This window comes from Macaca nemestrina, chromosome 17 (assembly GCF_043159975.1).
Source record: "Macaca nemestrina isolate mMacNem1 chromosome 17, mMacNem.hap1, whole genome shotgun sequence".
Classification (NCBI taxonomy): Eukaryota; Metazoa; Chordata; class Mammalia; order Primates; family Cercopithecidae; genus Macaca; species Macaca nemestrina.
This window is the reverse complement of record NC_092141.1, coordinates 80,790,176-80,806,364: the sequence shown is the minus strand read 5'-3', so window position 1 is coordinate 80,806,364 and position 16,189 is coordinate 80,790,176. Positions and strand designations below refer to the sequence as shown.

Below are 16,189 nucleotides of genomic sequence, written 5' to 3'. Positions count from 1 at the left end.
TATATTATATAATTATATTTAATATACATTAAATCGTTATATATGTTATACGATTTAATTATATATGTTAATTGTAGTTCTATATCTAATTAATTTCCAAAGTTACTCTGAATTTTTAGTGGTCCTTTAAAGTGTTCTCCACTGTCCCTCTTCAGAAATATGGAACTCCATGTGACTTTTCCAGCAGTGGGTCCCATTTACACTCACACTCCATTTCACAGAACGTTTGCTCTTCACAAGTTCCATGCCTTCCTCCTTGTGGCTAATGTAGAGCCTAGGGTTAGCCAGCTTGAATATCACTTCTTCATTCCCTTGTGAACTCAGCCCGTTTTCTCATTCTGTCACCACCAGTGGCCACCCAAGTAAATGAAGGCAATTAGGCAGGATGGGGACTGTGGCAAATTGTTGAGTTCAAAGCCCTAAGTGTCTTCAAATTCAGGTATATGTATATTATATGCAGCGTCCAGGCCAAACAAGTTTCAGACCCCCTGTGGCTCTAAGGCTGTCAATCTCCACCCAGCTTCTGCAGTCCACATCCTTTTGTGTTCCCATGCAATCTCATGTTTTTTTTTATTGTGGTACTTGCCAGACTTGATCATATTTCATAACTGGTTAGTTTCCCTTTTTTTTTTTTTTTTTTGTGGAGTGCAGTGGCATGATCTTGGCTCATCACAACCTCTGTCTCCTGGGTTCAAGTGATTCTCCTGCCTCAGCCTCCTGAGTAACTGGGATTACAGGTATGTGTTACCACTCCCCGCTAATTTTTGTATTTTTAGTAGAGATGGGATTTCACTATGTTGGCCAGGATGGTCTTGATCCCCTGACCTCATGATCTGCCCACCTTGGCCTCCCAAAGTGCTGGGATTAGGGGTGTGAGCCACCGCACCCGGCCTGGTTTCCTCCATGTTACTGTAAAATTTTGAGGACAGGGACCCTGCCTGAGTCATCTTTGTATCCTAAGAGAGTAGGACATGCTTGCTTGGGATCTAACAGGGCCTCAACGGATGGGTGAGTAAGGAATTAGCTTATATTTGACAATCCTCCAGCAGTACCTAAGGAGAAGAGAGGCAATCTATGAGAATGTGTAATGACGAATGAAAACCACCTGAACACACAGAGCGACGCACAGGCACACGTTTTCCTGGGGTAAATGCTGTGACAGCTGCGGAAAGTCCACACCCACTGATAGGGTTTGGCTGTGTCCCCACCTAAATCTCATCTTGAATTGTAGCTCCCATAATTCCCACGTGTCATGGGAGGGGCCTGATGGGAGGTAATTGAATCATGGGGGTGGGTCTTTCCCGTGCTGTTCTCGTGATAGTAAGTCTCACGAGAGCTGATGGTTTTACTAAGGGGAATTCCCCTGCACACGCTCTCTCTTGCTTGCCACAATGCAAGGTGTGACTTTGCTCTTCCTTTGCCTTCTGCCATGATTGTGAGGCCTCCCCAACCATGTGGAACTGTGAGTCCGTTAAACCACTTTCCTTTATAAATTACCCAGTCTTGGATATGTCTTCATTAGCAGCATGAGAACTGACTAATACACCCACCTAACCACCCTCAGTAGCAGAGTTCTCCAAACACTGGCAGGCAGTATGCCATCCAAAATGGCCTTTGGAGATAGAGCAGCAGGAATTATTTTTTAATTGAAATATGTAACATTTGAATTAGTGCACGTAGACTTAAAAATAAATTGCAGAGGATTCACTGTGTTTCCTTGTGGTTTATCTTTAAATCTGTATCTAATTACCCTTTAATCATAATTATTGCTTATTAGGACTCTTTGGTTAAAGAAATAAAGCTCAAGACTGGACATGTAGTTTGAGGAATAAACTCTGGACTCCGTCCATTTCCATGATTGCTTCAACCCTGGAATAGGGGGAGGTATGAAGGAACCATATGGGGTCTCCATACTTAATAGACCCCAACTTTCACATATGCTTGTGTGTGCATGTACACATGAAAGCATCCTTACTCTGAACCAAGAGAAGAATAAGAAATGCTCCAGCTATAATATTTATTTTTCTTGGGGATAAAGAAAGGGCTGTGTGAAAATGAGCACAAACACTCAACGTTCTTCTCCTCTCTTCCTACAAAAGCATCCGTAGGAATGTGTTCATCTGCGTCTCCTTGGGTCCTGGCTGTCCATCATCCTATTTTGTGTAACATTAATCTTGTTGTCTTTTTCTGTACCTTTCTTTAAGAGACAAGGTTTTACTCTGTCGCCCAAGCTGAAATTCAATGGTGTGATCATGGCTCACTGCAACCTTGAACTCCTGGGCTCTAACAGCGCACCACCACACCCAGCTAATTTTTAAATTTCCTGTACAGCTGGGATCTTGCTGTGTTGCCCAGGCTGGTCTTGAACTCCTGGTCTTAGGCAATCCTTCTGCCTCAACCTCCCAAAGGGCTGGGATTATAGGAATGAGCCACTGCTCCTGGCCTTTTTCTGCAACTTCAGTAAGCAGTCAGAATCATATCCAGAAAAGTGTAAATTCGTTTAAATAGTTCTCATTTAAATTCATGAAAACATTTCACATTCAATTATGCAATACCTTGCTTGTTTCTATTTCCACTCTCCACAGTGGGAACTTTGGCCACCTTTTGGTGCTAATCAAGACCAAGGCACAGGTTCAGTTCTTGTTTTGGCCATTTGGATTGCATGGAGAAATTTTCTGGGGTGGGGGCCACAGGGCAAAATCTGAATATTGGTCAATCTTCTTGGAAATGCATCAGAAGGAGAGTGTGCATGACTCAGTGCTTTGGCTCTGCTGGGAAGCAGCTGAAAAGGAAAGCTGCTTTCATGGTGTTGGCGGTGGGGACCAGGCACACAGGAAAGAATGGAACACATTTTTGACCCAACTGGCTTGATATCATGTGCTCGTTCCAAGGCAGGGTATAAAATGTGCCCTCCGCAGTCTCACCCCAGAGACTGGCCCTAAGAATGTCTTTAAGTCTGGCCCCCAAACCCTTTTGTTGTGTCTTGCCTATGATTGGCACTGTATGCTTCAATTTAATGACTTGATGCTTTAAATCTTCCCTTGTTCCTTAGCCTAGGGTGGAGTACACCATTCATTCATTCACACAATAATTTACCCCAACAACTAATGATTTAGCATCTCCCACATCTAGACCCAGAAGAAGATGCCTTAACAAGTGAGACAGACACAGTGCATATTGTCAGAAACGTGACATTGCAGCAGCAAGAGACAAAGAATAATTGTATGAGCCCATGCAAATTTATTCACCAGGTGGAGATAGGTGAAAAAAAGAAACACAAATCAGAGGAAGGGGATATAGAAGGAGGACAGGGTATTGTTTGGGGAAAAATACAGTGCCTGGGTTAAGTACGTGGGTTCTGAAGCTAGACTGCCTAGGTTTGAATCTTGTCTCAATATCCACTAATGTGTGACTTTAGAAGAATTAACTTGCTTGTGCCTCTGTTACTACATCCATAAAATGGGGCCAATAATGATACCATTTTATTGGTTTGTTGTGAGATTTAGATGAGTAAATATACGTCAAAAAGTGAGAATCAGGTCTGGCTCTGTGTTAGCCGTTTCTCATTCTCCTTGCCCTCTGCCTACTCTGCTCAACGTGGCTGCGGACCCACAGGCCCATTTCCTACATAATCCCAATTTATCCAGAAATAATTGGTTCTTTCTCGAAATAAAATTCATTTTAGATGCCTAGGGAGGAGAAAATTATTTCTAAGATTTCCTTCCATGCCAACAGTAGGGGAAGACAGAATTTAGCTTTGAAGATTCCTTTCGCAGATGATTTCGAAAGTAAGAAGGGAGATTTAAAATGTTGTTTAATAATTAAAAAAAAAACCATGATGCTACAAAGCTACATTGTGTAAAATTGTTGATATTTACTGTTGGCCTAAAAACTCATCAATTTCACATGGTTAAAGTCGTTACACAAGCAAACATTAGGCTGGATTTCTTTTCAAACGACTGAACATCTCATGGCATCGACCTTAATTACTCACTTTTGATAAATAAATACTGACTGACCTTTCCCTGTGCTCTATGCCATGACTCACAAGTGAAGTTAGGTTCAGTGGTTTTTTGGGAAAACATCTTTTAAAAATTCGCTAAGTCTGTATGATACATTTTTCTTAATACAATTATTTTCCATCTTTAACTTGTACTTGACTTTCATCGGGGAGCCATTAATTTATTTTCAAGTACAGATAAAATGGCCAGAAATAAAATATTACTAGTATCATTGCACATGGGAAGAAATGTTAGTATACTTTTTTTCTACTTTATAGATTAGGAATAGGGAGGGAGGGAGGGGTTGTTACATCTTTAACTTCCACTCCAAACCTTGTTATCCTAATATTTAATTCTACCTTTATTTCTTATAGTCTTTTTAAATCCTTTGTCATAAAGAAAAATTGCTTATACTAGTCTGGAGCCAATTTTTTAAGTCAGGTGATCAAGAAAATGGGATGCATGGTTTCTAGATATGTTTACACACAGCTAGATACACTAAACTAATAGATCGTTGCTTAAGGACATTTCAGTTTTTGTGCTTACACGTGTGTGAGAGATACTTCAGTGAAAGGCTGAAAACTTCCATCCCAAATCAGCTGTCTGTGGCTCTTGATCTCTGGTTTCAGGCCTTTCAGGATCTCTTTGTGTTTGTCACTGTTTCTCTGGCTTCTCCTACTCCTCAAAATTCATGATCAGAAAACCTGCAAAATGTTAGAGACTCATGGATGGGCGGTTGGTGTGTGAGCACCTCTGAGTCAGAGTGGCAGGAAGCGTGACCAAACAATTCATTACCCATGTGCTTGGCATCTCGGGGGTCACCTGGGTTACCTGACAGCCCCTAATTAGTGGGTGTGACACATCTTTGCTTCCCCAGGCTACTGAGCTAAAGTGAAGACTTGATTCTTGCTAGAGATTGATAGAGAAAAGTGCATCCCTGGGCACAGCCTGGCTTGCGGACAGCAGAAAGCTACTCTGGAACGTCCTTCCGAAGGTCATTCAAATATTTCTATATCTGGAAACAGTCAGTGTTTTTTATGGAAACAGAACCAGAGCTGTGATTAAAATAGCCACGGAGCTACCTTCTGTTTCAACCAAGTCAACAATCTTAAAACCAAACAATTTTTAAAAAATAATTTTATTTTAAATTAAGATACAAATCTAGTTTCTTTAGGAATGAATTTTTCTCCCGTTGGACATTTTAGATCTTTATTAAAAAGAAAGTATAGACATTCTTAAGAAAGCCTATCCTTATATTTTGAACAAATAATTGATTATTTAAAAACTCTTTCAGCAAGCATTTATTGAGATCTTATTGTGGGCAGAGTACCAGGTCAGGCTTAGGACAAGTTCCTCCCCGCAGTAGACGGTATGGTGAGTGGGTTTTCTTTTTGGTGTTTGTTGGGTTTAAATGTGTACAGCTGTATCTCATGTTCAACAATAATGTGCTCCTGAAAAATTGTATGTAAATTGCATTTTAAAAAATGGAGTCCATTTAGAGTAATAGTAATCAATTTGCATTTATGTGACTTTTCAGTTATTGAGTTAATGAACTATATACTGAATGGTTAAAAGTTCCTTTGGAGTTTCTCACCTTTGGTACTACCAATATTTTGGGTTGACAAATTATTTTTTATCATAGGGGTTGTCTTGTGTACTGTAAGATGGCTAGCGGCATCCCTGGCCTCTACCAAAAATGTCTCCAGATATTGCTGAACGTCTCCTGGAGGGCAAAATCACCCCCAGATAAGAACCACGACTATAGGATAAAGTGTATAAATTTTAAAAGCGAGATTAGGTAAGAGAAATACTCTTTTAGTGTCTTAATGAGTAAAATAACTCTCAATTGCCAAAATTTTCTTTCACTGCAACTAAATAAGTATGTATTCATATTTCCTCAGTAACGAAGTTCAATGATAGCAAAATCAGTTTGTATTATACAGCATCACCCTTCAATTTCAAAAAACATTCAGTAGTTATTTGAACAAATTACGGCCATCAGTCTAGAATAATTGATCGTCTAATAAAAACAAAAACTCCCTCCATGTGTCATCAATTTTATCATTCAAATAGTCACAGCCCAACTGTAAGAAATAATGAGATTTTTAGTTCCCTACCACGCAACTTTCTGAATGGCTTGGAAAGTAGACTTACACTGGAATGAGAGTTGATAGCAAGGGTCCTGTGCATAGTCTTATTCTTTCTCTTGTCTTCCTGCATTTGACCTTTCATAACCAGAACTTCCTGATCCCTAACTCCTAAGAAAAAAACATTTCTTCTTGAGATTAAATGGTGATTCCTTTGATGAATTAGAAAACTTATCAAAATTTACCGTTATGACTATGAAGAACCTAGAAACTACCTAGTCATTTGGGTAGTTTACCAAAACCCAGTAATTGCTTGCATTTCAAATTGCATTTAATTATTGGAGAACTACCACAAATTTTTCTCCTAAACGAATACTCCATTATTATGAGACACCTGGTAATGCAAGTTTTAATATGTTTACTATAGGCCATGAAGAAAGTGAACTCTGTAATACCCAGCTTGATGGAGCTAATGGCAGAAGACCAGTTAATAAAACTAACACATTCCAATTGTTTGATATAAGAGGTTGTTGGGAGTGTGACTTTTTTTTTTTTTTAAAGCCATTTAATTACATACCCTGATGTCTTCACTCAGCCATTCCCTAAAATATATTTTCCCAATTTCAGCATATACCCCTTCTCTACTCTCAATTAGCTATTGCATTGAGCCTTTGCTTCCAAGCCCCATAAGTAATAGTAACTTAATTTTCCAAGCCATAAATCAGGTAAACTTATGGTCCATAGCACGTGTTCCATTTGTTTTTAATCAGGGGCAGCCTGGTACTCAGAGGTCGGAAGCTTTAATTCAATGGGGTCCTGTGCCTTTTTGGAGGGAGAAATCTTTTGGCTTCTTAGAATTCCCTTTGTGACTGTTTTAAGTATCCTTTTGGCAAAAGTTTGAATATATAAAGTATCTCATACAGAATCTTTTAATTCACTCACCTATACACACTCCCTTTTACTTCAGCTCTAAGATTAAAAGAAACATTTAACAACATTTTTATACTCATGTATTCTCCTGATTTTATCTATTGTACTTAAGAAAAATCATACAAAAGAGACACAAGAGAAGAGAGTTAAGAGATGTTTGATTTCTGGAAATCATTTCAAGGAAATAGCTCTAACAAACAGCAACATCACTGAGATCGTTTAGGTTCCATATTGTCTTGAGAAAAAAGAAATAACCACATAAAAACGCTTAGAGTTTCTAAAAACTCAGAGCCCCTAGCACACCATTTTATGACTGAAAATCATCTTGGAGGTACTTCCTATAACCCCCTCATTTCACCCACAAAGACAGTGATACCTAGAGCGGTTATAAATCCAGATAGTGGTCACAGCCTATTACTGCCGAGCTAAAATCAGAGCTCCATTCTGCTGTTATTCTATGCCCTTTTATATTGTCCTTTTAATAAAATAATAGCTAGTAAGTATGTATTTAGTCATTTATACATCCACCTAATATAAAACATCCAAATATTTCAAAGTTTCTTATTTACCAACCTTTACCATTTCATCTAGACATATTGTAGTAAAATTTTAGAAAGAATCAAGAGAAAAATATCCAAAGCTATCAGATAAGAAAAAAAATAAAGATTACCTATAATAGAAGAGAAATCATATTGACATATGAGTCCTCATCAATATTGGACAGAAGAATACAGTAAGCACTTTAAATGCCGGAAGAAATTTAAATTTTAAAATGCTACAGGAAAATTTATTTTAGGCTGTAATTCTCTACCTAGTGCTATTATTCAAGCATGAGTTTGAAAGGAAGGTAGCTTTCTACATATGAGTAAGAAGACAAACTCCTGCAAACACTCCGAAGGTATTATAAGAAGATATGTACCAACAACAAGAAAGGTGAATCCAAGAGAAACTAATGAGATAGAAGAACTAAAGGTAAGCAATGATACTAGGAAAATGCGATGTTAAGTTTAATAAGCATTCATTGAAAAAAATCTGGAACTACATTTTCAGAAGATATCAATGAGGAATTTACTGAAGGGTAAAATGGCAGTATGAAAGAGTAGAAAGATTGAAGTAGCTACATTTGTAAACCAATTTGTAGGGTAAATTTGTGGACATTATTAACATTTAAAATGGACATTTCCTATGAACTAGCAACTCTTTTTCTCAGATGTTAGTTACCCTTAAGAAAAACATGCCTATGGCCAGGTGCGCTGGCTCATGCCTGTAATCCCAGCACTTTGGGAGGCCGAGGTGGGCATGCCACGAGATCAAGAGGTCGGGACCAGCCTGGCCAACGTGGTGAGACCTCGCCTCTACTAAAAAAAAAGAAAATACAAAAATTAGCTAGGCGTGGTGGCACATGCCTGTAGTCCCAGCTACTCAGGAGGCTGAGGCAGGAGAATCGCTTGAACACAGGAGGCGAAGGTTGCAATGAGCGGAGATCTCACCACCGCACTCCAGCCTGGCGACAGAGTGAGACTCTGTCTAAAAAAAAAAGAAAATAAAAGAAAAACATGCATATTTGCACAAGGATGTAGAAAGCCCAAGGATTTCATAGCAGCAATTGTTCCTAATAGGAAAAAAAATTTTAAGCTATCTTTCAGCCAAGGAGGATAGCTAAAAAATGGAATATAGCTTGTCATTGAATCCCTAGTAGTAATTAGAAAATCAAAAAGAAAAACCAAAACAGCACAGAAAGACCTGACTCTGAAAGACCTTTGGGGTACATTCTTTTTTCACTGAAACATTCAAGTTGCATGCATGTGCCCACAGAATATATAAAGCACTGAATCTGATGTGTGTCTGTACATTAGTTTTTACACTAACTGTCTTATTTTACATATGTATGTAAATACACAGAATTACATGTGGATTAGCCACTCTTTAACATTTTCCAGATCAAGTGTGTTTTTCTTTAGGGCCACTGAATGAGGCATTTGTTTATGGATTTGTTCATTTTCCTCTGATATGTATCATATATTTATTGAACATCTTTTATATGCCATGTCTTACACTGGGACCTAAAAATGCGGTTTATGCTCACCTTGAGCTTACTTTATATTACAGGAACCAAACTATTAGCTAAAATTACAAGAGTTCACAATAGGATACATATAGGCAAACATCAAGGAAAAAAGGAGAGGAAGAAGTATCTCTATTTGAAGGATTATGGAATACTTTACAGAGCAGATGGCCAAACAGGTTGACCTTTGAAGCAGTAACACTTTGTCAATACCAGAAATGGAAGAAGAACATTCTGGAAGGAGTCATATAGACCGTGTAATGGAATAGTGACATGGATGTTCATAGCCTGGGTGGGAACATGTAAATATTCTAATGTCTGTGAAAAGCATTTGTTTAAAATTTTATATTTCATGCTACAGAGCAGGGCTCCCCCACCTTTTTGGCACCAGGGACTGGTTTCATGGAGGATAATTTTTCCACCATTAGGCATTAGATTTCATAAGGAGTGCACAACTTAGATCCTTCCCATGCATGGGTCACAACAGGGTTCGTGCTCCTCTGAGAATGTAATGCTGCTGGCCTCTGATCTAACAGGAGGAGGAGCTTAGGCGGTAATGCTCACTTGCCTGCCATCATCTCCTACTCTGCGGCCCCGGGGGGTTGGGGACCCCTGTACAGAGAATAGGGAACCACTAAAGACAAAAGGTATGAATATAATTAGATGTTTGTTTGCAGAATGGTAACTTGATAACATGAAAGACAGGGATATTAGAGGAAACTAGAACATGGCAAAGATTTCTTAAGAATCCAGGTGAAAGTGTCATGAAATTGGAGAAGAAATTGATGCAATTCACACTTCACAAGGATGAACTTGAAAAAAAAATGTTCCCCTGTAATTTGACAGTTTTCAAGTGATTTCTCAATTTTGGTTTTTGTGTCTACTCTATCATTTTCCCTTTTGTCTGAGTTTTTTTGGAGGCTGTGGTATCCAATAGATTAAAGAAATTTTACTGTGAGAATAATGAGTGGCCCAAAAGCCTGAGAGATACAGTTGTATATTTTGGTGGGAGGGAAGGATCACGCATACTGGGAGCAAATGCCAGCTTGAATAAGATGCCTTCCAGGTTTCCAGAGCCCAGCGGTCTCTAACCCCAGTTGTAACAGCATCCAGGGAATAACCTCCCCGCCACACACACAGATGCCTTAGACACAGGATGGGGACTCCTGTAACTGGTTATATTTGGCCTCCAAGGTCTCACTGCAAGTTGGCAGAGGCTGTGTCACACACATAGAAAGACGTGTCTGTGGCATGATCCTCTCCAAAGTCCTGGTCTCAATGCGGGTGGTGGTGGCTTAGTGGAGGACTTACAGGGAGCTCTGGAGTCACAAGGAGGAAGCTTTGAAGGGGGCTGAGGTTTAGTTTGTGTTAACACCCTCAGTTTTGGCTACTGTGGTTACTTTACTAAACCTCAAAAGGGTGAATTAGAAGGCTGGAAATAGTATAAGAAGAGACCTCCTGGAGACGTAGCTTCCCATTCCTCGCCTGTACGCGCAGACCCTGATCTGGATGTGTTGAATTTCTTTTGTGCAGTCCCAACTTCTGGTCTATGTTGTGCCTGAACGACAGGGAAAACATAAAAATAAAGCTTTTCTTTATTATAGAGAATCAGCTGAATGCCTTATGACCTTTTAACATAGGCCAAACAATTTATTTAAAAAGGTCAGTTATTGGTGCTGTGTGTGTTTTGTTTCTGCATCCCAGGAAGCTCGCTCCCCTCTGGTTGTCTTCCTTTGCAGGGGAAGAGGGGGAGCCCCATATGTGTGTCCATGTGACGCCTCTGCAAGGATATGTTCCCTTTGCATGTGGCTTTATGTCAACACATTGGCCCAACACTAGGGATGATGCCAGGATCCAGATGGGTGGCAGGGAGAAACAGCTGACAGGGCAGTCATCCCACCCACTTAGAACTCACTTTTGTGGCCGGGAGCGGTGGCTGACGCCTATGATCCCAGCACTTTGGGAGGCCGAGGTGGGTGGATCACAAGGTCAGGAGATAAAGACGATCCTGGCCAACATGGTGAAACCCCATCTCTACTCAAATACAAAAAATTAGCCGGGCTTGGTGGTGCACGCCTGTAGTCCCAGCTACTCAGGATGCTGAGGCAGGGGAATCACTTGAACCCGGGAGGTGGAGGTTGCAGTGAGCTGAGATTGCACCATTGCACTCCAGGCTGGTAACAGAGCAAGACTCTGTCTCAAACAAACACACAAAAAACCTCACTTTCCCATGACTCCTTGATCCTCTGCTGTCAAACGCACTAACACACTACTTCTTTCCTTCCTTCCTTCCTTTCTCTTCCTACTTCCATTTTTGCCTCCATTTATTGCATTTCCTGTTGCTTTTTTTTTTTTTTTTTTACTTTCCTCTTTCCTGCCTTCCCCTGTCCTCTTAGTGTAGACACTGAAAGAGTATGAATGACCTGAGTAGTGCATCGATTTCTGTTGCTTACCTGTGTGTGGGTTTTAAAAAGAATGTGAGTTAAAGCGTGTGTGTGTGTGTATGTGCACGCATGTGTACAAGAAAGAGAGATCATAAGAGTGTGAGTGCTTCTGAGAGATGTTAAGTGGCAAACAAAATATACTATTAGAAACAGCCTGGGCGCGGTGGCTCATGCCTATAATCCTAGAACTTTGGGAAGCTGCGGTGGGCAGATCACAAGGTCAGGAGATCGAGACCATCCTTGCTAACACAGTGAAACCCGTCTCCACTAAAAATACAAAAAATTAGCCGGGCATAGTGGCATACTACTGTAGTCCCAGCTACTCGGGAGGCTGAGGCAGGAGAATTGCTTGAACCCAGGAGGCGGAGGTTGCAGTGAGCCGGGTTTGGCGCCACTGCACTCCCGGGCGACAGAGCGAGACTCCATCTTAAAAAGAAAAGAAAAGAAAAGAAAAGAAAACAAAAGGGAAATGGTCCTATTGGCAGTTCCACCTTCCAAGGATGCTCATATTATTTACGTTGGGGAGATAACATTTTCATATCATTCCTCTTTGCTTACAAAGACTGCTGGGGAAGTTTTGGCCAACCTAAGAATTTGACCATGGTAGAAAGTAACACCACCTTTGTTTTCTAGAACAACCTTAGTGAGTGTTGGGACAGCTAAAGTGGGCCAGGTGCCTTTGAAGTAGGGGATGGAGGGCTGCAGTGTTTTGCAGAAGAAATGAATGGCCAGCCATGAAGAAGAGGAAGCTTTAGGCTGGCCATGAGAAAAAGAAGGAAGTCAAAATCAGAGGCACAAGGCAAAGAGACAGCCAGTGAGAAACTTCCGAATGTGGATCGGCCAATGGAATTATTTTTGGTTTTGTTTTTGAGATGGAGTCTTGCTCTGTTGTCCAGGCTGGAGTGCAGTGGCGTGATCCCGACTCACTGCAACCTCTGCTTCCCAGGTTCAAGTGATTCTCCTGCCTCAGCCTCCCGAGTAGCTGGAACTATAGGAGTGCACCACCATGCCCAGCTAATTTTTGTATTTTTAGTAGAGATAGGGTTTCACTATGTTGGCCAGGCTAGTCTTGAACTCCTAGCCTCAAGTGATCTGCCCGTCTCAGACTCCCAAAGTGCTGGGATTACAGGCATAAGCCACTGCACCCCACCACCCCACCCCTGACAGCCAGTGGAATTTTAATGAAGTGAAGTGCTCAGTGGGTTACTCTGATACCCTGTGATGAAACTACTTTGTTTCACTGTTGCAAACTTGTTTAACTTCAAACTTCTGTATGCACTGATCATACAGAACTGGCTCCAGATAGTGGTAGTTGGAGAAAGTCAAGTCAAGAGGTTCTAGGTTTATATGGGGCGGGGACAGGAGAACACCCATATGAGACGTAAATGAAATGGAACATTCTGCAAGATCAGGAACTTGGAGAAAGAAGTGACTATGAGAAGCTTAAGTTCCTTTAGAAAGCCCACATATTTTAGGAAAGAGGTCCCTTGCCTGTCTCTGAAGGTAGGGTATCAAGGCAACTTATGTAGATACTCATGGAAAGGTTGGCTTTACACCTTTGTCACAGTTGACAAAGCTGAAGGACTTGGGAGATCTGAGAGTCTAAGGCATAAGTCTCTCTCTCTCTCTCTCTCTCTCTCTCTCTCTCTCTCTCTCTCTCTCACACATACACACACACACACACACACACACACACTCATAAACACATTCTTATTAAACAACTGACCTGATATTGATGGGGAGTCTTATTCACTGTTGCCAAATAAGTTGATTCCTGCTGCTACTCAACCAGAAATGCTGATATGTACAGAGTTGCAGAGTTAAGAGATGACTCCACTGGACACTAAGGACTGGTAGTAGAGACTGCCCTCTAGGACTTCAGCTTTAGGGTTATATTTGACTGCATTGGTTGTTTTCTCTGTTCCTGGCATCTTAGTAAGATGTGTCTCTTTCCATCGGGTTTTCAGGGTAGTTCCTGCTACATGTCTTAATGTATGTTACAGATCCCTCAAAGCAAACGTGATTCAATCTAACTATTTGGGGGGCTTGAAAACTAGAGGAAAGAGGTTAAATTGTTTTTCTAGATTTCCTTATATAGTTTTTTGTTTTGTTTTTGTTTTTGTTTTACCATAATAGTAACAAAGTGAATGAGAATTTAGTAAAGAGAAGCCACTATCAGATCCCTCTGCCCACTTCCAACTTCCTAACCTTTTGCATGCCTGAATCTTATAGATGGATGAAGTTTTGTGTTTGCTGTACTGACCTGAAGTGAGGAACAACCACATACATCTTTGTCTTCACTCTGTCCAGCTCTCAACTGCATTGTTCCCTCACCTCTTCCTGCAAAGTGCCATTATTTCTACACCTTAAGAATGAAAGAGTGAAGAAAGAATGACAAGATGTTCTTGTTTATCAGGAGATGGGGGTGAGCTGAGCTTTCCATAAGGTCCTGAATGGATGAGAAGGACCCAAAACATATGGAAAATATGGAGAATAGTGTATAAGTAATAAAAATAAAAATAAAATAAATAAAATAAATTGGGAATGCCAGTTTCTGGTAATGATTTGTTTTCACAGTAACTGAGAGCTCCCATAAACCTGCAATTAATCACACATTTATGGTGAGGGTAAGCTGGGAGAATTAGGGGGCTCGTTGGGACTTGGGTTATTAGTGCAGCTGCTTTTCATTGATGAGATCTGAGTTCAAATCTCAACCAATGTTACAAATGAAAATGTCATTTTGAAAGTTAATTAGCTCCATGCAATAAATACTGGTTGCTTGATTGATGTACCTAAAAATTTGTTACCCAGAAAAAAAAAATTATATATATATGTGTGTGTGTGTGTGTGTGTGTATATATATATATATAGCCTGTTAAGAGAGTCAAGTCAGTCAAAAAGTCAGACATTATTTAAACAATTTGCTTTTCTTAATAGTTCAACCACCTGCAAGTAAATAGAATTTATTAAAAGAAGGTGGAGCTTCTAGTAGTCAGAGCATGTGAAAGAATGTCTGAACATAGTAAGAACTGTAGAATTTTAGAACTAGAAATAAAATCTTTAAAAGCCATCTAATCTAATCCTTGGGTTTTTTTTTTTTTTTTTTTTTTTTTAATAGAAGAAGGAATAAAAACGGGAAGTTAAGTGACTTGCTTAAGTCACACAGTTAACTATTGGGGAAGCAAGGCTAGACTCCAGGTGTCCTGGCAACGCTATGTTCTCTCTGTATTAGTCTTACGGGCTCTGAATGTCGTCCTCCCTTCCCTGCTCTGGGAGCTTAGCCTCTCTCCATGGCTCATCCACATGGCCTTTTCTTCAGTGTGTTCTGTGCCTCAGAAGGTTCTGTCTTCTCATTACCAAAAAAAAAAAAAAAAAAAAAAAAAAATGCAAAACTTACTTCTCTGCACTTTTTTTTAAAAAAGAAGCTTCCATCGGAGTTGTCATCTCTGCTCTCCCAGGTAGAAATACATTAGCAACACACACAACTGTGTTGCCTTTTATATCAGACATGCTAAAATTGAATTCAGAACTCAGTGGGAGAATTAGGAGCCTCCTACATGAATCTAATAAAATTAGAGAAGTAAGAGAGCAGATGGCGATTCCACCTGAACCAATACTCTTAAGGACTTTTTTCCAAACCAGTGAAAAAGTCAGCCATGGAGAAGTCCTTGGTCACTTTATTTACCTGTTTACAATTTAAACTGCTCTTGATCTTGAGATGCCTTCTATGTAGCATTTCATTGGGTGGCAACATAGCTTAACTAAAGACTATTCAAGGTGATTCTGGTGAACACTCAGGAAGAAAAGGGGAGGTATGGAGGAAGGCTCTATCATCTTAGAAAATACATCTGTCACCATGCATGGGATGCTGCTAGAAACGTGGACGGTAAAGGCCATTCTGGGGAGATCTCAGACGGAAATGAAGAATGTGTTTTTGGAAGCTGGAGGAAAGGCGATTTTCTTTGTGGTAAGTTTCTCTCATAGGTAGAGAAACATTAGAAACCCACAGAACTGTGTTGCCTTTACATCAGACATTCTAAAATTGAATTCAGAAATCAGTGGGAGAATTAGGGGACTCCTGTGTGAATTGGATACAATTAGAAAAGAGAGCAGACAGCTATTCCACCTGTCCCATAAAGTGGTTATAGGTGTCAACAGATTTGGCTGAATTGTATTCTCATGTTTTGTGGAAGGTAAAACTTGCAAGTGATAGAACTGGGTATTGAGCTGAGGAGATTCCTAAGCAAAGTATTGGATTGGCTTTGTTTCTCCTTACAGCTTAGAGGAAAATGTGAGAGGAGGGAGATATATTGAAAGCACTGTTAGGCAAAAAGGAACCAGTACTTGAAATTTTGGAAAATTTTCAGCCTATGTTGCAGAAAACAATAGAGTATGTTCTGAAGAGAGCAGTAAGGGTGTGGCTGAATAACCATTTGATAAGGATATTAGCATGGGTGTGACCCACAGGTCTAAGCAGCCATTGCAGCAGAAGCCAGAAACAGATGCAATCATAACAGCAGAGAAACTCCAGTTGGAACTAAAAAGGACAGAGAAAGTAGAACAGAATGAAGGGAGACGGTCAGACTTCTGAGATTCTACAAGACAGGTCCATAGAGCTATCTGGCTTTGAACATACATTGTCCTTTAAGAAAAGGGAAGAAT

The 16,189-nt window shown here is 40.2% G+C and overlaps 2 long non-coding RNA genes across 4 annotated transcripts in view; both read left to right on the top strand.

Annotated features, from left to right (window-relative positions):
• Positions 1-14,330, top strand: part of LOC139359680 (uncharacterized) — a 92,136-nt gene extending 77,806 nt beyond the window's left edge. The window contains exon 4 of the long non-coding RNA XR_011615972.1: positions 13,760-14,330. This is a non-coding gene — a long non-coding RNA (uncharacterized lncRNA). The remainder of the gene's footprint in view (positions 1-13,759) is intronic.
• Positions 4,785-9,375, top strand: LOC105469080 (uncharacterized). Of its 3 annotated transcripts, XR_011615976.1 has the most exons (5): positions 4,785-4,995; positions 5,296-5,375; positions 5,644-5,799; positions 7,834-7,951; positions 9,128-9,375. It is a non-coding gene; the product is annotated as an uncharacterized lncRNA (long non-coding RNA). The 3 variants fall into 3 exon arrangements; XR_011615975.1 differs by lacking the exon at positions 9,128-9,375 and having other exon boundaries at positions 7,834-8,466; XR_011615974.1 differs by lacking the exons at positions 7,834-7,951; positions 9,128-9,375 and adding an exon at positions 6,516-6,816.
• Positions 14,331-16,189: the final 1,859 nt, after the last annotated feature.